This window comes from Lontra canadensis, unplaced genomic scaffold (genome assembly GCF_010015895.1).
Source record: "Lontra canadensis isolate GAN:19392208 unplaced genomic scaffold, GSC_riverotter_1.0 scaffold59, whole genome shotgun sequence".
Taxonomy (NCBI): Eukaryota; Metazoa; Chordata; class Mammalia; order Carnivora; family Mustelidae; genus Lontra; species Lontra canadensis.
Window position 1 is genome coordinate 53,301 of NW_022631053.1, and position 21,533 is coordinate 74,833.

Sequence of the window (21,533 nt, forward strand, 5' to 3'; positions counted from 1 at the left end):
TCATGACCTCCATCCTCTATCTTTAGGTAGAATATGGTTCCTAATCTTTTGGAGAATTGTTTATATGCATGAACATTATAAGATAGACAACTAAAGTTAAACATTTCTTTAAGAATAATTTCTGTTCCATAATCATCTGATAACCTATCATTAAATTCTTATTTAAGTAAAAACAATAACAAGAGTATCTATCCACTTTAGGGAAAAGCTTTAAAATTTTTTAAGGATTTATTTGTTATTTTAGAGAGAAAGAGAGAGCATACGGGGAGGGGAGGGGCAGAAGGAGAGGAAGAGAGAGTCTTTTTTTCCCCCCAAAGATGTTATTGATTTATTTAAGATAGAGAGTAAGAGAGAGCATGAGCAGGGGGAAGGAGGCAGATTCCCTGCTGAGCAGAGAGCTCAATGTGGGGCTGGATCCCAGGATCTCAGGATCAAGCAAGCCAAAGGCAGATGCTTAACCAACTCAGCCACCCACGCACCCCAAGGGGGAGAGAGAGTCTTAAGCAAACTCTTGCTGAGCACAAGCCTGATGCAGGACTCAATCTCAGGACTCTAAGATAAGGACCCTGAAATCATGACTTCAGCTAAAATCGAGTCTGAGGCTTAACTTGACTATGACATCCAGGTGCCCCAAAAGCTTCAAAACTTTTAAAGCTTTAGAACACTACATCTCTTACTTAGAATAAGAAATTCCCCATCTCTAAGTGATAGAAGATTCTGGGAAATGTAAAAGAAATATGTAAATTATAATTTATTTAGTGTCTGGGATTAACCTCAATCAAAAGATAAAAGTATTTTACTTTTGACCACCAGTTAACATAGTGTTTATTTCCTAAATCAATAACAGTTAGGCTATACTTGACTAGTTTCATCAAAAGAGAATTTCTTATTTTGAAGGCAGCCCATTTTGCATTGTTTTAGGTAAATTACAGACTCATTATTCTCAATTTCCCTCTCTTCTTTCATATTTACCAACATTAGTCATTACAATCATGGAATTCCTCCCTATAACTATCTTCCAGTGTTATCACTAACTCATGGTGGGAGACAGGAGAAAAATTGTTTTAAGATGACTGAGCATAATAAATGTCATAGGAAGACTTGAATAAGACTGTTTTTGATAGCCATTCCTCAAATCCTGTGTATACTTAATTGTTATTATAGGTTGTTTGTGATGTGATTTTGATATTTAATTGACACCAAGTCTTAGGAACATTAATGTTAAAATTAATTCATCATTCTGTTTTATAGCTTCTCTGGCTAAAGAGAGCAGGTGAAAATAGTGCATCATACTCAATATAGTTTCTAATGTAGTTCAAAACACCTACTCAGTCTAATCAATCAAACAATAGCCCTGAGATGTTTTTTTTGTGTGTATATATATATATTTTACATATAATATATATGCAGTATGTATGAATAATATATACATTATATAATGTTTACATATATAAAGGTTTTTCTAATATATATATATATATATAAAAGCTTGAAGGTATTATAAATAATAACAGTATATCAACTGAGGAAAGTAAAGATTACAACATGTTTGTCTGATTGACTAATGGAAATATCTTCTTTGAACTCTCCCGTAAAATTTTTACAGCATCTCAAGAGAAATTATTTAATTGTATCTTGTCATTCAAGCTGATTTTATTTTTATTTTTTATTTTATTTTTTCAGTGTTCCAAGATTCAAACTGATTTTAAAAGAAAAAAATATATTTTAACTTTCAGGGAATTGGGTAAAATATCATTTTATATGTGTGTACTAGAAGTGAGAGAAACTGTAGTTCAAATGTGTATATACATAAAGGAAACAGTTTCAGAAAAACAGCTTTTATTTTTTCACATTTATTCTAGGTTACATTTACCAAACATGGTGAATAATATAAGATCACTATTTCCACCGAGGGAATAATAAAAATAAATAAATCCCAAACTAACTTGCGGAGATTAAGGAATGTAAAATGAGTTTAAACTGGAAGCCATAAATTCCACCTTCAAATAGTTTTTTTTTTTCTTTTTTTAACATGTGGGCTCTTTGGGAACTACTCTAATATCAGCATCTACCCAAGAGATTCTTGCAAACCCTTATGTGTTGTGTGTCTATCTGTGTGTATATGACAGAAAATTTAAAGAAACACTTATCTCTGACTATATTTTTTAACATTTAATGTATTACTTAAAACTATTTCAAGCTTGAGTTACTCTGTAATCACCTATTCAGGGATTTCCTAAGGTTCTTCCTAATTTAGTTCTTTGAATAAATTCACTTTTTAATAAGGCCCAATGAGACTGATTAAAATCAAGGGTTATTTTACATAGACTTTATTTAAGATAATTCATAGAAGGATATAAAAGTTTCGTTCCACCTGTGGGAATCATCTGTTTGCCTTGATGTAACCTATAGCTAATTATGCCAAAACAAGATCAATTTGTTTAAAGAAGTTCAAGGAATTACCTACCCTATACCCCAATTGCATCTTGAGACCAGTGGGATCCCATCTTCTCATTAACCTTCTCAAAGGCATGATTCTTTCTCTCATAGGTATCCCTCTAGCTGCTACACTTAACTGTGAAATGGAGTATTATTTTAGACATCCAGTGGGAATCATACTATTTGGAAACCATCAGAGTAAACTGGCTTCAAACATGCTACCCTGAGGATGACTTCATCTTGAATTAAAACTATTTATATAAATATTCTCCAAGGAAAAAGATGATTAATGGCAACAACAGAGAAGTGTTATGTGAGCTTCGGATTGGTCTCCAGGGTTTGCTGCAAGATGCAAGATGCAAATTTCTTTTGAGTATAAACCCCACAAAGTGTATTAAACACTTTAGGTGAAAGGGGCATCTTAAAGGGATTTTGTCCTCTTGCATAATTAAGATAAGACATTCTTAAATAAATAAATAATCAGAAAATTTCCCCACCAATTACACAAATTCTCAGGATTGGTGGGGGGGGGTGGAATCTAGCAATTAAGAATTGTTTTTCTCCAATCTAATCCCTAATCTAAATGTAGGTAAATCATTGTGGAAATAAATAGGAACTTGGAATGAGAAGAGTTGGATTCTAGTAGTGATTGGGACCAAAAGAAGTGTGCATGTGGGTTCATATTTTACATTTCTGGTACTTCTCATTTAAAATCCATTAGAATTTCAGCTTTATGTCACAAACTCTTTTAAAGACTGATTTTAAAAACTCCAGGCAGGGGTGCCTGGGTGGCTCTGCTTCTTCTCAGAAGCATGAACTTTGGCTCAGGTCATGATCCCAGGGTTCTGGGATTGAGCCCCCCCCACCCCACCTCCTTCACCCCCCACATCAGGCTCTCTGCTCAGTGGGTAGCCTGCTCCCCCCTCTCTCTCTCTGCCTACCTCTTTGCCTACTTGTGATCTCTGTCTGTCAAATAAATAAAATCTTTTAAAAAATAATAAATTAAAATTAATTTATTAAAAATAAATTATTATTAAAAATAAATTTATTAAAAATTAATTATTAAAAATAATAATTTTTAAAAAATAAAAATAAATAAAAACTCCAGGCAAACTAATGCATACACTATTTCCTGTTCCCACACTGAATCATTCAATTCATGACACCAGGTACCTATCATATTTTAGAGGAAATAAAAACAAACACCTAAAACAAGAGATTTGTTAATTATTTTAAATTATTCATTTTAATTTCACAGTCCCATTTGCCAACACAAGTTAGCATTATTATTAATAAATGAGTCTTCAGAATTCACTGTGGTTTGTTTCTTCACACTATCTCTTGGTTCAATTCACAATAGGAAAACAATAATTTAATTAGAAATCTATAACAATCTAATACATCTAGAAAATCTCCAGATAGCTGGAGTTAAATAACATTTAAAAATCCATGAACCAAAGTGAGAATTAAAAAAAAAGAAAAAAAAAATTTAATTGAGTGGTTTTACATTAAATTATACTGGGAAAATCATTTCAAAATAACTGAGATGAAGCTAAAGCCATATTGAATGTGTCAAATGATTTACTGATATTTATTGGTATGATACAAAAGCATAGAGAGCAAAAGAAAATATAGGCAAAATGGCCTTTATGAAAACATAAAAATCTTTTGCTTCAAGAGATCATCAACAGAATAATAATGCAGTTCCCCAAGTGGGTGAATATATTTTCAAATCACATATCTGATAAGTGACTAGTACTCAAAATAGAGAAATCCTAAAATTCAACAACAAAAAGCAAAAAACATGACTCAAAAATGGTCAAAAAAATTAGTAGACATATACAAATGATGATATACAATGACAAATAATCACTTGAAAAGATGCTCAATAACACTAATCATTAGGGAGATGCTTTTCAAATCTACAGTGAGATATCCCATCACACCCATTAGGATGACTACTAAGAAAGAAAGAAAGAAAGGAAGAGGAAGAAAGAAAGAAAGAAAGAAAGAAAGAAAGGGGGGAGGGAAGAGTAAATTGGTGAGAATAAGGAGAAATTGGAACCATGGGTACTTTTGGTGGGAATGTAATGTTGTACAGCTTTGGAAAACAATACAGATGGTTCCCAATTTATGATGGTTCAACTTACTAGTTTTTTACTACAATTGTGCAAAATTAATATGCATTCAGTAGAAACTATACTTTGATTTTTGATCTTTTCCCAGGTGAGAGAGATGCAGTATGATACTCTCTCATGACGCTGGCCAGCAGCAGTGAGCTGTTGCTCCCAGTCAGCCACACAATCAGGAAGGTAAACAGTCAATACCATTATATCAGTTCTGTACCTACACAGCCATTCTGGTTTTCATTTTCAGTGCAATATTCAATAAACTGCACAAGATATTCAACCCTTTATCATAAAATAGGCTTTGTGTTACATGATTTAGCCCAACCATAATCTAATGGAAATGTTCTGAGCACATTTAATGTAGGCTGAGCTAAACTATGATGTTCAATAGATTAGGTGTATTAAATGCATTTTGAACTTTTGTTATTTCCAATTTATGATGGATTTATCAAAATATAACCTCAATATAAGGTAAGGAAGATCTGCATAGTGGATTTGTAAAAAAATTAAAAATAGAACTACCATATGATCCAGCAATTCCACTTCTAGTTATATGCTCAAAAGAATGAAAATCAACAAGACAGTAAACAACATGTGTTGGAGAGGATGTGGAGAAAGGGGAACCCTCTTGCACTGTTGGTGGGAATGCAAGTTGGTGCAGCCACTTTGGAGAACAGTGCGGACATTCCTTAAGAAATTAAAAATAGAGCTTCCCTATGACCCTGCAATTGCACTACTGGGTATTTACCCCACAGATACTGATGTAGTGAAAAGAAGGGCCATCTGTACCCCAATGTTCATAGCAGCAATGACCACAGTAGCCAAACTGTGGAAAGATCCAAGATGCCTTTCATGGACAAATAGATAAAGAAGATATGGTCCATATATAATGAAGTATTATGCCTCCAACAGAAAGGATGAGTACCCATTTTGTATCAACAAGGACAGGACTGGAAGAGATTATGCTGTGTGAAATAAGTCAAGCAGAGAGAGTCAATTATCATATGGTTTCACTTACTTGTGGAGCACAAGGAATAACACAGAGGACATTGGGAGATGGAGAAGAGAAGTGAGTTGAGGGAAATTGGAGGGGGAGACAAACCATGAGAGACTGTGGACTCTGAGAAACAAACTGAGGGCAAGAGGATGGGGGGTTGGGTGAGCCTGGTGGTGGATATTATGGAGGACACGTATTGCATGAAGCACTAGGTGTGTGCATAAGCAATGAATTTTGGAACACTGAAAAGAAATAAAATAAAATGGAAAAAAAAGAAAAAAAGAATTAAAATCAGGGTCTCAAAGGGATATTTGTACACCTATGTTTCTAGCAGCATAATTCACAATAGCTAAAACATGGAAGCCTATCAATGGAGCAAGTGTCTATCAATGGATGAATGGATAAGCAAAATATTATATATATATTTCCTTCATTTTAAAAGCTGAATATATATATAGTATATATATGTACTATAAATATACATAGTATAATATATTATATTATATATTATTATATTATATAATTATATATTATAATATATAATATATTACATATTATATATTATATTATATATATTATATATATATACACACAATAGAATATTATTCTATTAAAATGAAGGAAATTCTAACATATACTATAAAATGCATTAACTTTGAAGGCATTTTGCTAAGAGATGTAAGCCTGTCACCAGACAAAAAGACAAATCCTATATGATTCCACACATATTAAGTAGTTAAAGTTGTCAAAATCATAGAGATAGAAAGTACAGTGTTGGTTGCCAAAAGCTGAGAGGTAGAAGGCCAGCTACGAATTGGGAGAGAATATTTGAAAAACATTTATCTATTAAAAGTTATGTAAGACATATAAAAAAAGCTCTTATAAATCAAGAATTAAAGGCAAAAAAAAAAACCCAATAGGCAAAAACTTTAAAAGAAATATTATCAGATATGATATTTGAATGTTAAACAATCAAATGAAAAGATCCTTAACATAACTAGTCATCAGTGTAATGTTAGTTACGTCAGTAGATATCCACTAGAATGACTAAAGTTAAAAACACTGTGAATACCAAATATTGATAAGGATTTGATACAACTTGAACTCACACATTGCTGATGGTAATGCAAAATCCAAGACACTTTGTAAACCAGTTGGGAGTATCATTAAAGTTAAATACACAGTTATCTAAAGCATTACTCTCATCCCAAATATTTTATTAAGAGAAATGAAAATATATGTCATCATGAAGTTATGTGCACAATTGTTCACAGTAGCTTTTTCCATAAATATTAAAAAAAGAAAGCAAATCAAATTCAGGTTCAATAGGTTGATAGATAAACAAATTACAGTACATCTCTATGTAATAAAATACTACTCAGCAATGAAAAGAACAAGCTGCGGATATTAACATATTTATTAACATAAATAAGTCCCTAAAGCATTATGCTAAGAGAAAGATGTTATTACAAAAAGATACTGTGTAGGGGTGCCTCAGTGGGTTAAAGCTTCTGCCTTCGGCTCAGGTCATGATCCCAGGGTCCTGGCATCAAGCCCCACATTGGACTCTCGGCTCGGCAGGGAGACTGCTTCCCCACCCCCCACCCACCCACCCCTGCCTCTCTCTGCCTGCCTCTCTGCCTACTTGTGATCTCTGTCTGTCAAATAAATAAATAAAATCTTAAAAAAAAAGATACTATGTGATTCCATTTGTATATAATACTGGAAAATTAAATATAATGACAGAGCTGATCTGTGATTCTTAGAGGCTAAGGATGGAGAAAGGGGGTTGACTGTAAAGGTGCATAAAAATCTTTTTTGGAATTTGGAAACTTTCTATATCATGATTTTTTTATTTTAAGTAAACTCTGTGCCCAACATGAGACTTGAACTCAGACCCCAAGTTCTTTTATCCTGAATATATAAGAATACCTATAACTCAAAAAATAAAAAATAAACACATCACCATGAAAATGAGCAAAAAACATTCATTTATTTGACCACTAATGGCCACTGAGTTCATGGAAACATACTAATCTGATTTATTAGTATGGAAATTAAATTTAAACTCATTATGTAATACCACTTTCCACTGAGTAGACTGGTTAATAGCAAGAAGACAGATAAGCGCTGGCAAAGATGAAGAGCTACGGGAATTTTCCACCTTTCTGGGGGTTATATAAAACATTTTTTCAACTTCTGATCTAGTTAAAATGCATAGATAATGGGGCGCCTGGGTGGCTCAGTCGGTTAAGCATCTGCCTTCAGCCTGGGTCATGATCTCAGGGTCCTAGGGTTGAGACCCATATTGATGAGACCCATATTGAGATCCCTGCTCAGGGGAGAGTCAACTTCTCCCTCTGCTTCTCCCTCTTGCTTGTGCACTCTCTCTTCTTTAAATAAATAAATATTTTTTTTTAAAAAAATCTAAAAAAAATGCATAGATAAATCAAAGATAGCAATAAGGACATTATTAAAATAGAAATATTCTTATATTGATAAAAATGAAATTTAGAACTAAATAAAACTATTCTCAAATTGCAATTAACTAATCAAATAGCTTCTATATAGAAAGCATATTACAGAAACAAATTGCCAAGTTTACCATCATAGGAGGGGATCATCACATATCTTACTAAATATTAAAAAATAAAGCAGACAAGAAATGAGAAAAAATGTAAAGAAGTAAAGAAGTACAAGTAACAAGATTAATACAATAGATATACAAGAACATATATAAATAATAGACCTATAACGTGTGTGTTGCTAAAACAAAAAAATAGTTTCTTCTTCAGTACATAAGGAACAATTACAAAAAAAATATTAGGCAATCAAGTTATATTTATCACAATTAGAAATGCATATCATGCAAATACTATTCTCTGAAAATAAAAAGTCAAAAACTAGAAAAGCTCATTAACAATTCCCTCATATTTGCTTCTGTTTTACAAGTTTATTGGATTATCTTGACACAAAATCATTACAGCATGGTGATATGTCTCTCTCCCATTTATCCATAAATGTCAAAGCACATCAGTTCTTATATAACACATCATAAAATGTTGAGATTCTAGAATTACTGTACAGGATTCTGTAGTAGGTTACATGCTAAAGAGATAAATGTTCTTCAAAAAGAAATTACATCGGGGCACCTGGGTGGCTCAGTGGGTTAGAGCTTCTGCCTTCGGCTCAGGTCATGATCTCAGGGTCCTGGGATCGAGCCCTGCGTCGGGCTCACTGCTCAGAAGGGAGCCTGCCGTCCTTCCTCTCTCTCTGCCTGCCTCTCTGCCTACTTGTGATCTCTGTCTGTCAAATGAATAAATAAAATCTTTAAGAAAAAAAAAAAGAAGTTACATTATTGAGGACCATCATCCCTAAGGAAGTACATCTTCTTGGGGTGGTCCAGAGTCCTTTTGTCCAGCCCATGGGCAAGGGCCATGCCAGGGCTGGGCCTTCTTGGAAGCTCTGGGCACAACATGGGACAAACCCTGGGGAGTGTTCAGCAACAGAAGGGACCTGGAATCCCAAACAGTCCCACCACTCACCAAACAACACCAACCAAGACACATTTCACTGAACAGGAAAACAAATGTAAACCAACAAGGTTCAGGTCCTGCTCCATCAGGGATCCTGACTGAATCCCTGTGGCAGTCCCCCACCCAGCTGATGAACACATGGGTGGGACACAGAGAACATAACAGCCAGCGGCCTTCATAACCCTTCAGCCAGCAGTGTCCTGACCCATGGCTGTGAGGGTGAAGAGGAGTATATCTGCTTTGAACAGGTATCCCCACAAAGGGTATCTGGGGGACCTGAGGGACTAGAGGCAGGACACACCACTCTGTGCTGTCCTCAGCCTGGACAGTGCTTATACTTGCTGCTGAGACAGCTGGCCTAGCTATCAGAGCCTCTGCTGGTTGGGGGCTGCAACAGGGCTTTTTGCCAAAGACATTGGACAGAGTCAAAGTAAAAATGACAAGATAAACCAATGCAACATATCACTTTGCCCCCTGAACAGCAGCAACAGTGGACCCAGGATGAATGCCCTTTCCTGGCAAGGTTGTAGGCCAGGCTCTGCACTGGCCAGCCTTACTTTCATCTCCTCGAACAAGTTGTCCAACAGTGTCAGGTGGCTGCATTCTCATGGGAAATTCCATGGGGACTTCTCCCCTTCTTCACCAGGGGGCAGGAATGGTGGCCCTGGATGGAGCAGCTGTACATGGAGCAGGAGTCTACTTTGCCCACCATGAAAAAATGGTGTTGGAAACAAATGTTTGCTAGAAGCTTCTGGAAGGACATAGTATTGCCATTGACTTTGAGCTCATGCTCACCCAGGTCCCCAGACTCCAGCAACTTGACAAAGGTCTCACTGTAGCAGGGCATTGTGGCCAAGTGCCATAACGAAGGTACAGCTGAAGTGCAGCTTGAAGTCCCACTTCTCTGGGTCCACTCTTCATCATTCTTGGCTCAAGGGTCCTCTTGAGCTTCTGGGCCATGACAACAATTCCCTCATATTGTAAAATTTATAATCTGTTGCCAAGTAAACCGCTGGTCAAAAACAATTTAACATGTTTAGATCTCCACAATAAGGAAAAAAGTATGAATCAAATATTTTTTAATTAAAATCAAAATTGTGAAAAATACTTTTCCTTACTAGAAAATAGCATTGGGGAATGACTTTGTATCTTTAGCCATAAGGTATAGTCCAATACTATTTAATTCTCTATTCTTGATAATTATTCCATGATTATGTAAAACATTAATAGTATGGGAAGTAGGGGATTTAAGGAAACTCTTTTTTTTACTATTTTTTCAACTTATCTGTAACTTTTTTTTAAATTTTATTTAATTTGACACAGAGAGAGATCACAAGGAGGCAGAGAGGCAGGCAGAGGGAGAGGGAAAAGCAGGCTCCCAGCTGAGCAGAGAGCCCAATGCAGGGCTCAATCCCAGGACCCTGAGATCATGACCTGAGCCAAAAGCAGAGGCTTAACCCACTGAGCCACACAGGCACCCCTATCTGTACTTTCTGGCAGAGAATTTATTTATTTACTTATTGAAAAGATGTTATTTGAGAGAGAGAAAGAGAGCAAGCATAGGGGAGGGCAGAAGGAAAGGGAGACAAAATCTTTTTGTTGTTGTTGCTAAGATTTTACTTATTTTATTTGCCAGAGAGTGTGAGATACCACAAGCAGAGGGAGAGGGAGAAACAGGCTCTTGGCTGAGCAGGGAGTACAATGCAGGGCTCAAACCCAGGAACCTGGGACCATGACCTGAGCCGCAGGCAGATGCTTAATGGACTGAGCCATCCAGGTGTCCGGAGGGAGAGAGTATTTCAAGGAGAATCTCTGAACCCTGAGCTTGACACAGGGCTCCATGTCCTAGTCCTGATATCAGGACCTGAGTTGAAACCAAGAGTTGGAGGCTTAACTGACTATGCTATCCGGGTGCCCCCTCTGGCAGAGATTTTAAAATAACTTTGACTAGTATGTCAATGGCTATAATGGAAATAATAGAAAACATGGAAGATCATAAATTTAATTTTAGGGGAAAGATGGGAACTATAAGAAAAAAATGGAAATGCTAGAAATCAATGCAGTAACCTAGAAGGAGAAGGCCTTGATGTTCTCATCAGTATACTTCACACATATCCCCAAAATTATTAGAATTAAGGAACATGAAGATAAATCAATATAAATTATTTAAACTGAAGCACAAAGAGATAAGACATTTTTAAAGGGAAGAGCAAAGCACAAAGAGATAAGACATTTTTAAAGGAAAGAGCAGAACATCTAATAACTGTGGGACAATATCAAACAGTGTAACACATGTGTAATTGAAATCTTAGATAATTTACAGATAAGTTTGATGATAAGTTTGCAGGTAAGTTTGATAAATAAGGCATCTAGGTAGCTAAAGATTTTCCAAAATAAGGGACAGACACAAAACTAGAGATCGATGAAGTTCAGAGAACACAAAACAGCGTAAATACCAAAAATACTGCACATAGACATATCATATTCAAACTACTTAAATCCAAAGACAATGAGAACATCACGAAGGGAGCCAGAAAAGTGAAGGGAGGGCATCTGTAAAAGAAATGAGTATAAGAAGAATAGGAAAAGAGAAAAGTTCTCCTAAGAAACCATGTAAACAAGGAAACAACAGAGTAACATCTTTAAACTCCTATTAAAAAAAAGAAAGAAAGAAACTACAGATGTAGAATTCTATATCTGATGAAAATATCTTTCAGATATGAAAAGGAGATAGACTAAGATACAAATAAAGATTTTCACTGAATAAAACGTGTACTGAAATATTTCATATGGAAATAATATAATACAGGCCAGAAGCTTGAATCTACAGAAATTAAAAGTTTCAAAGTGGAATAAATAAGAGTAAAATAAAATCTTATTTTCTTATTTCAAATTCTTCTGAAAGATAACTATTTAAATCAGGAATCAACAAACTATACAGCTCTTGGATCAAGTCTGACCAGCCACAAGTTTTTATATGCCTGTGAGTTAAAAACATTTTTTTTTCACTTTCAAATGCACAATTTTAAATGATTGGATAAAATCAAAAGAATAATATTTTATGACACAAGAAAATTAAATGTGTTTCAAATTTCAGCATCAATAAAGTTTTTGGCAAATTTAGCCACCATGCTCATTTATTCATGTTTATCTATGGTTTTTCTCTGCTATAATGACAGAGTTCAGAAGTTGCAAAAGAGTCCTGCTACATTGTACATTCCCTCCATATATTTTTATTGGATACTTTGTTTGTGTCTTTATCTTTCAATATTTATTTGGCACATTGTTTATTGAAGGCTCTTGATAAAGATGAAATGTCTAAAGTGCACATTTTCATTCTTTACATAACATGATTTTTTATTGCTTTGAGAATTTACTGTAATCTTTATGGATCATTTACTGGTAAATTCTCAATTTTGGTATATTTGCATCTCTCCTTTGGGAAATATTAATTGCTGAATTTTGGGTAGAGTTTGATAGCCAGTATTCTGGTATACAAGTGCAGGAGGAATCCTGAAGCATTTCAAGTGTGTTTATAATATACTTTTAATCTCTTGACCCTTTGGTATGAAGCGCACTCATGTTCTATGCTGTCTCCAAATCTGGAAATCCTTTGTTTTATACTTCCTGGGAAATAATTCTCAAAACCATGGTGTGGGAGAAGCAATGACCCAGCATCACTATGTGGGGGGATGAAGGAAATCAGAATTTCATCCCAAAATATGCCTCCTTGACATAAAAATATTCTGAGTTAAAGGCAATTAAGAAATAACAAATTCAGAAAAAGCTCTCTCTTTTTGCCTAAAGATATAAATTCTTCTTTTACTAGAGACAGACTGTTAATAGACCAGAGATGGCACCTAAGAAATCTGGAAATAAAAATTAGTCTATTAGTGTTTTCTGACATATATTTACCTTCTCTCCATTTGCCACTGTGGAAGCCTAAAACTGCTTTCCTCTGTCCTGTCATTTCTGTGTAAATTTACTGTCATTCACTGAGTATGCTATATATGCTGGAATTCTAACTCACCATTTTAACTTACTTTCATTTAAGTGTTCTCCCATGTGATGTGCACTGCACACATTAGTAAACTGTTTTTTTCTCTTATTAATCTGTCTTCATTTGAGATCCAGATGAAGACTAGGGATGGGTAGAAGTAAAGCTTTGACTCTCCTACAGAAAAAGCCAGGCTGAAATTGCTTATTTGCAAGCATGATTCTTGAAAGTTATTAGTTCATTAATCAGAAAATAAATGTGGCTTAAATAAACTGTACATTTATTTCCCTTTCAAAAAACTGTTATCTTGAGATAACACAGGAATTGTGTAGTAGTCGTATATTCATCAGGGACACTTGGTCTTTCTAATTTGTTACTCTATACCTTTCAATGGGGGGGGGATACCATTTTGTAGTTAATGACAAATAAATATCACTCTGATGTTTTCCAGCTCCTTCTTACAAAGAAATGAAATTCACTTCTCCTTATTTTGAATCTAGGGTGGCCTTGTGAATTATATCAACTTATATATAATGTGGCATTGATGTTGTGGAAGATTTTGGGGTTTTTTTTGTTTGTTTTTTGTGGGAGTTTTTAACCTTTATGAGAATTTGCAAATTGCCCTCTTGCTTTATTTGTGAACTCTGTGCATCATCATTTTAAAGAGACAGGATGAATATTCTAGATAATGAGACATGTGACCTAGAGCCCTCAGAGACAGTCAGCCACCTATCAGCAAACAGGCAGATACTTAGTGAGACCATGAAACACCATTTATTTCACTATAAAACATTGAATGATGAGCTTCTTAATGTTTGCTGTTTTAAGCCACTAAGTTTTGATACACACCACTGCTTGAACAGCAGCCAAAGAGAGAAAATTTTAATTAAAAAAAAAATTATAGCCCTTATGAATTAAGGAGGAAGAAAAAAGATGTACAAATTCCCTCTAAGGGTACCTAAATTTCCAAATGACACTGCCGCTTATATCCTTCTGGTGAGATCATAACCATACAACCTCACGAGAAAACTAGTGGATGTTATTCAGCCTGTTCACACAAAATAATTCAGCCTATTTCAAACTAAAAGTGAAAAACCATAATAATACTTACTGATAAGGAAAAATTCAACTTCCATTTCTGATGCAAGCTATAATAAAATTATAAAGGAAGCTCCATAACCTCACCAAAAGCATCACAATAAAACAACAATTAACATCATACCTAATAGTGAAAGAATTTTCTGCTAACACCAGGAATAGGACAAGAATATCTTGCTTCACCACCTCTGTTCACCATTGAATTTGGTTCAAGGAAGTGTGATACATAAGAAAAAGCTATTAAAGTCACCCAAAATAAAAAAGAAGAAGGGTAAGACTACATTTATTAGCAAATGACTTGATTATCTGTGCATTAAATTCAGTAGAATCTACAGAAAAGCTACCAAAATTAATAAACGTCCTACCAACCTTACTCTCCTGGGATAAACTTTACTGGTCATGATGCAGTATCCTTTTTTATATATTATGAATTCAATTTTTCTAAAATTTTATCAAGAATTTCTGCATATATATTCATGAGAGATGGATATGCTAGCAAGGTCATGTTGGTCTCACAATGAATTGGGGTTTATTATTTCTACTTTATTTTCTAGAGGAGTTTGAGTAGAACTATATTCTACAAAAAACATAATTTTTTATAGAATAACAATATTAAATATTTGGTCATAAATCTGACTAATGTTTAAGCCCATTCACTAAAAACTAGAAAACATTGTCAAGAGAAACTACAGAAGACCTAAATAAGTGGATAGATGTTCCACTATCTATAGATCTATAGATCTATAGATGTTCCACTGATTCATTGGAAGGATCAGTTATATTAAGAGATTTGTTATACTTAAATTGATCTCTGAATTCAATTCAATATAAATCAAAATCACAGAAAGTTTTCTGTAGTTATTGGTAAGTTTATTCTAAAGTTTTACATAGAAATGCAATGGAACTAGGATTGCTAAAACAACTTGAAAAAGAACAAGTTGGAGGCCTAAATAATTTTAATACTAGTGTTGCAATTATAATACATCATAAATCAAAACCATATGGAATTAACATCAAGATATCCAAATAGACCAAAGCAAGAGAGTCCAAAAATAGATATATGCCTATATGATCATTTGATTTTTCAGCAAGGACACAAAAGCAATTCAGTTGGAAAAAGATATCATCTTTTCAACAAAGTTCTGGAACAATTGCATATCCATATGCAAAAAAAAAAATTTATTTTACCTCTCCCCACAAACAAAAATTAACTCAAAACACATCATTGAAATAGATGCAAAACCTAAGATATAAAATTTCTGGGAAACCTGGGAGAAAATGTTTGTGAGTTATAAAACTTATAAACAAACAAACAAACCAAACTTGGGACGTCTGGGTGGCTCAGTGGGTTAAAGCCTCTGCCTTCGGCTCAGGTCATGATCTCAGGGTCCTGGGATTGAGCCCCACATTGGGCTCTCTGCTCAGCAGGGAGCCTGCTTCCTCCTCCTTCTCTCTCTCTCTCTCTCTCTCTGCCTGCCTCTCTGCCTACTTGTTATCTCTGTCAAATAAATAAATAAAATCTTTAAAAAAAAAAAAAAGGTGGGAAGAAAGAGAACTGAATGAACACTGCAAGTAAAGAGGGTTGCAAAGGTGAAAGAAAAACTGCAAACGAAAAAGAAGAAACAAAAATATTAATAATGTATCAGATAGGATTCTGGGGAAAATAATTAAGCACACACAGAATAATACTATGTTATAATTTTAATATATTTGAACTTCAAGTGTACAAAGGGATTTATGGTAATCCTTGTTTCATGCTACACTATCAACTTCAGACCACATGTAGACATTCATCCTTTCCCTCTCCTCTCATACCTTCATCCTCCCTTCCCAAGGTAATATTCTGACTCCTTTGTTAATCATTCAGTTGCTAACATTTAACATAATTTGAGTAAATACATATGTCTTTTTAATTATTTTAATTTCAGTTGCCTTTATTAAAAAGTATCACATAAAGAATTCCATATAGTTTATGTATGCACATCCCTCAAGGAGGTAAAGCTTAACTCCCTACTCCTTAAGAGGAAGTTACACTTAGTGATTTGCTTCCAAAGAGAACTGTGTGAAAAGGAAGAAAAAGTAACTACAGAGGAAAAACTTGATAAGCACTACCTTAGCCAGGTGATAAAGGTTAACATTGCCAGGGGTTAAGTAATGTTAGTATGCACCTTATGTATCCTTGATGTGATGTGTTGAGAAGGACACTTTACCTGTATGGACTTCCTTCCAAAAACTCACAACCACAGTCCAGCCATAACAAAAATTTCAGACAACCCCAACTGAGAGGCGTTCTACAAAATAACTGATCAGTACTCTTCAAAACTATCAGGATTATCAAAAACAAGGAAGGTCCGAAAAACTGTCACAGTTTAGAGGAGGCTAAAGATGCATGAGAATAAAGTGTAATATGGTATTCTGAGATAGTTCCTGGAAAAGAAAAATAACGTTAAGAAAAACACTAATGAAATTTGAATAACGTACGGACTTTAGTTTTTTAAAAAAGCAAATTCTGTACGTAATGTTTCGGGACTGACTTTTCATCCTTAATATATTATTGCTCAGATTCACTCTCATTGTGGGTCTATAATTTCTTTGTTTCATAATATTCTGTGTGTAAAAACATTCGTTTTCATTGATCAAAATTCCTGTCTAGGAGTATTTTATTTCTGAAATTTTTATCTTGTTAGCTACACTGTCATCAGTATTCTTACATATATCTTCTCCCCTACATGTGTAAGATCTTCTCTTGGGTATCTGTTTGGGAAAAGAGTTTGTTTTAAGATACATAAATAATGCACTATATGAGATAACAATAAACTTCCCAAATTATCTTTACTTATTTACACAATCAAAAGTAATGTAAATATAACCTGTAGGCCATTTACAGATTCAATCTTATTTTTTCATTGTCACCCCCAAGAGCCTATTCTGCACATTTTTATAATCACAACCATGAAATGTTAATACTAATACTACAAACATACTGTATAACTGTTTGTATACTGTGTGTATATATACAGAAACAGAATTTTTATTCCATGTATAAATATAAAGGATATGATACAAAAGAAAATTGTACATTAAAAAAATAAGAAACAATGTTTGGTCCTTACAGGAAATACTCTCCTGTTAAGAATTCATGCTGTGGGGGCACCTGGGTGGCTCAGTGGGTTAAAGCCTCTGCTTTTGGCTCAGGTCATGATCCCGGGGTCCTGGGATGGAGCCCTGCTTCGGGCTCTCTGCTTGGCGGGGAGCCTGCTTCCCTTCCTCTCTGCCTACTTGTGATCTTGTCTGTCAAATAAATAAATAAAATCTTAAAAAAAAAGAAAGAAAGAAAAAAAAAAGAATGCATGCTGTGGACCATGTGCTCTCTAGCATTGGCATGGTAGGACTTTTTCATTTATTTCCAATTAAGTAGGTATAAAATTGAATTTTGTATTATAATCTTGATTTCCATTTTTCTAACCCTATTGATATAGAACATCCCAATAAATTTTCAATATCGTTTGCTCTTCTGTGAAGTGTGTGCTAATATTTTATGCATTTAATATTGGTTAATTGCAGGGGTGCCTGTGTGACTCAGTGGGTTAAAGCCTCTGCCTTCGGCTCAGGTCATGATCCCAGGGTCCTGGATCGAGCCCCACACTGGGCTCTCTGCTCAGCAGGGAACCTGCTTCCTCCTCTCTCTCTGCCTGCCTCTCTGCCTGCTTATAATCTTTGTCTGTCAAATAAATAAATAAAATCTTTTAAAAAAAATATTGGTCAATTGCACCATCTTACAGATGTGTAGAGCTCAGTATATAATCTTATTGGTTGTGAGTACTGTGAACATATTCTTTAAGCTTGCATTTTATGACTTTACTTTTTATAAAGTGCATTTTGGTGGGCAAAACTACTCTTACATGTACTTATCTTTTCTTACATGATTGAAGTCTTTTGTAATCTTAAAAATTTTTTCTCTATTGATTTTTATTTTCCTATGGAACAGAAACAACTCATAATTCCAAGGCAGAATAAATAGACCTAAGCTACATTTACTCTCTGGATTTTTTTTCCCCTTACTTGTACTTATCTCTTCTTACACAATTGAAGCCCTTGTATTATTTTTTTTTCTCAATTTCATTTTTTTTTTTCTGTGGATGAGAAACAATTCATACTCCCAAGGCACAATTGATCAATCAATGCTACATTTATTCCCTGGAAATTTCTTTTTCCCTTGAATTTTTTTTCTTTGTACTGAAACTTCCAGAAAAGTTTATTAGATTGGCTAATATGTTTACATTAAAATTATGAAGAAAACCTGTTTTCTACACAACAACATGTTCATGCATTGTTTTTCTGATTCTATTTAGTTGTCTGTGCTCTCTTGCATTTCACTGAGTTTCTTTAACATAATTATTTTGAAATCTCAGGCAAATTGTAGATCCCCTTTTCTATGGGGTCAGTTACAAGATCTTTGTTAATTTCATTTGTTGATGTCATCATGTTTGTCTGATTCTTCATGATCTATGTGGCTGTGTATTGGTATCCACTTGTTTGAAGGAATAAACATCTCCTCCAGGATTTATGGACTGGTTTTGGCAGGTGAAGTCCTTCTTTTGGTTCCCTGAGCTGATGGAATTATCTCTGGAATTGCAGTAGTGCTGGATTGGAGCCAATTTGAGACTATCACTGGGTCTGTAGTGGGGTCTGTATTTGGCATGCTTATTACCAGGGACTCCGGTGGGCATTTTTGGTCTGGCCTCTGGGTAGATGGGACTGCCTCAGGTAGTTTGTTCAGGAGGGTGGTACTAAAATGAGAATCTGCTTCAGGGTCCATAGTCAGGTCCTCAGTCGCAATCTATCACCAGATACACAAATAATAGTATCTCCTGCTGCATCCTCAGACCTTCAGGACTGCTGGCCGCTGTGGCTGTAGGGGCCTGGAGTCAAATATATGGCCCTTTCAGATCTTTGGGTGTGCAGACAGAAGAGTTTCCTGCTTAGTCCCTGTGTCAGCAGGACACCTGATGAACTGCTGCTGGGACAGGCTGGAACCCCATTACAGGACTACTCAGAATCTACAGTCCGACTCAGTTTGATGGGCTTATCTCCAGGAGCTCCCAGACTCTGGCTGAGAGGGGCTAGAGCTTGTTTGCCACCTATTTCAGGGTCCACGGACAAGATGGAAGTTTGCATGTTTGTTATCCAACCCAGGGATGGACATGATTGCCTTTAAGTGCCTTGCCATATGGGACTGGTCATAGGATCAAGACAAAAGAGGCTGTATTTGAGTCTTCAGGGGTTTAGAGCTGTTTCCAGGACTGTAACTGGCACCATGTTGACAAGTCAAGTTGCTTGATTGTAGGCCAGTGATCTCAAAACAGTTCTCTACAGTCTTGAACTGCACAGTCTCCAGTCTGGATCCCAAACCTCCCACAAGGCAGTTTTGTCACTGGATGGATGACAAATTATTGTTCAGGAATATGAGACGTGGATGGCTTATTCCATCATCTTGCTGACATCACTCTTCTCTTCTTCTTTGTAATTTTTGAAGGATATTTTTCTACTTCATAATCCAAGGAATTTTATAATATTCCACATTGAGGTCTTATACATCTTTTGCTGAATTATACTAAATTCTTGATAATCTCTGATACAGATATAAATGGTGTAGCCTTTTATTAAATATTTTAGTTGTTCACAGGGAGAGGGAGAAGCAGACTTGCCAATGAGCCAAAGCCCAATGCAGGACTCGATCCCAGGATCAGAAAATCATGACCTGAGTCAAAGGCTTAACCATTTGAGCCACACAGGCACCCCATGAAATTGATTTTTTATATTAATCCAGACATCTATATAAACACTTCCTTCATATTTTCTTTATAAATAATAATGTAAATTAACATATTTGAAACGTACATATTTTCTTTGTAAATAATCATGTAAATGAATAAAAATAATGTAAATGAACTGTTCATTTACTTAAATTATAAGCAACTTAAGTTATAAGTTATAACATATAAGTTCATATACTTAATCCCTTATATTTGAGATTTCTATTTATCATCACATTGCTCTTACTAGATACAATAAGATGCTGAACTGCATCTTTTTGGGGGATAATGGACATTTTTTCTATTTCTTAATTTTTCTATTCTTAATTTTAAGAATTTTCTATTCTTAATTTTAAAGAAAATATGTCTAACATCTTCCCCTTTAAAATGTGTGTTCATTCAGTTTGTATAAATGTAATTTGACAGATTAATGAAGTTTAGTTGTTTTTATTTAAAAAAAAAAAAGGTTTTATCTATTTATTTGAGAGAGAGAGCATGAACAGGGAAGAGGCAGAGGAAGAGGGAGAAGCAGACCGTAAGCAGGGAGCCTGGCACAGGGCTTGATCCCAGGACCCTGAGATTATGACCTGAGCTGAAGGCAGATACTTAACCGACTGAGCCATCAAGGTGCCCGGAAGTTTTGTTATTTTTCTGATTTCACTGTTTTTAAAATCCTAAAATAGAGTAAAAAGTTATCTCTTTCATCTATGAGATATTGTTTTTTACATGTAAACAACAATAAAAAGTTATCATCTAAATAAGTCAAGAACATCAGAATAAGAAACATCATCTAAAGAATCCTTAACATTAAAAGTAAACAGAAAAATTATTTATATAATGATGAAAACAAAAGTAAATTACATGGAAAATTATGTAAAAGTTTTAAATATGTCATTAAAATAAAAACGGAAAATAAAGTAACCCATAATTCCACATATGAATTCAGAAATATATATATGCAGATATCATATTAATGAACCTAATATGTTCTGTATTAAATGTCTGTATTAAATTTATGAGTTGTAATTTTGAATATATCTAAACAATCAGAAACTCAAAATTCTCATGGTATGAAGTCAAAACTATGGCAAATTTAATTAAGGAATATAAACTGGAGATACCTGGGTGGCTCAGTCTGTTAAGTGTCTGCTTTCGGCTCAGGTCACAGTCCCTGGGTCCTGGGATGGAACCCCATATCAGTCTCCCTTCCCTGCTCAGTGGGGAGTCTACTTCTCCCTCTCCTTCTGTCCTTCCTCTCACTTGTGCTCTCTCTCTCTCATGTTCTGTCTCTCAAATAAATAAATAAAATCTTTTAAAAAAAGAACATAAAAAGATGAAGTTCTAAGGATTAATAATACAAAGTATAGAAAACCACAGACGTCAAAAGAATTAAATTATATTAAGATGTGATTTTATGTTTCTCCATAGCAATATTTTTTTCAAATCTAGAGAAAAATAAGGATTTTCAATCAATATACTGGTTGTGAAAATGATCCCAGAATATAAATAGACAGTATTGAA

The 21,533-nt window shown here is 34.7% G+C and overlaps 1 pseudogene; it reads right to left on the reverse strand.

Moving 5' to 3' along the window:
- Positions 1-9,526: 9,526 nt before the first annotated feature.
- LOC116878746 lies at positions 9,527-19,374 on the reverse strand (annotated as a pseudogene).
- Positions 19,375-21,533: the final 2,159 nt, after the last annotated feature.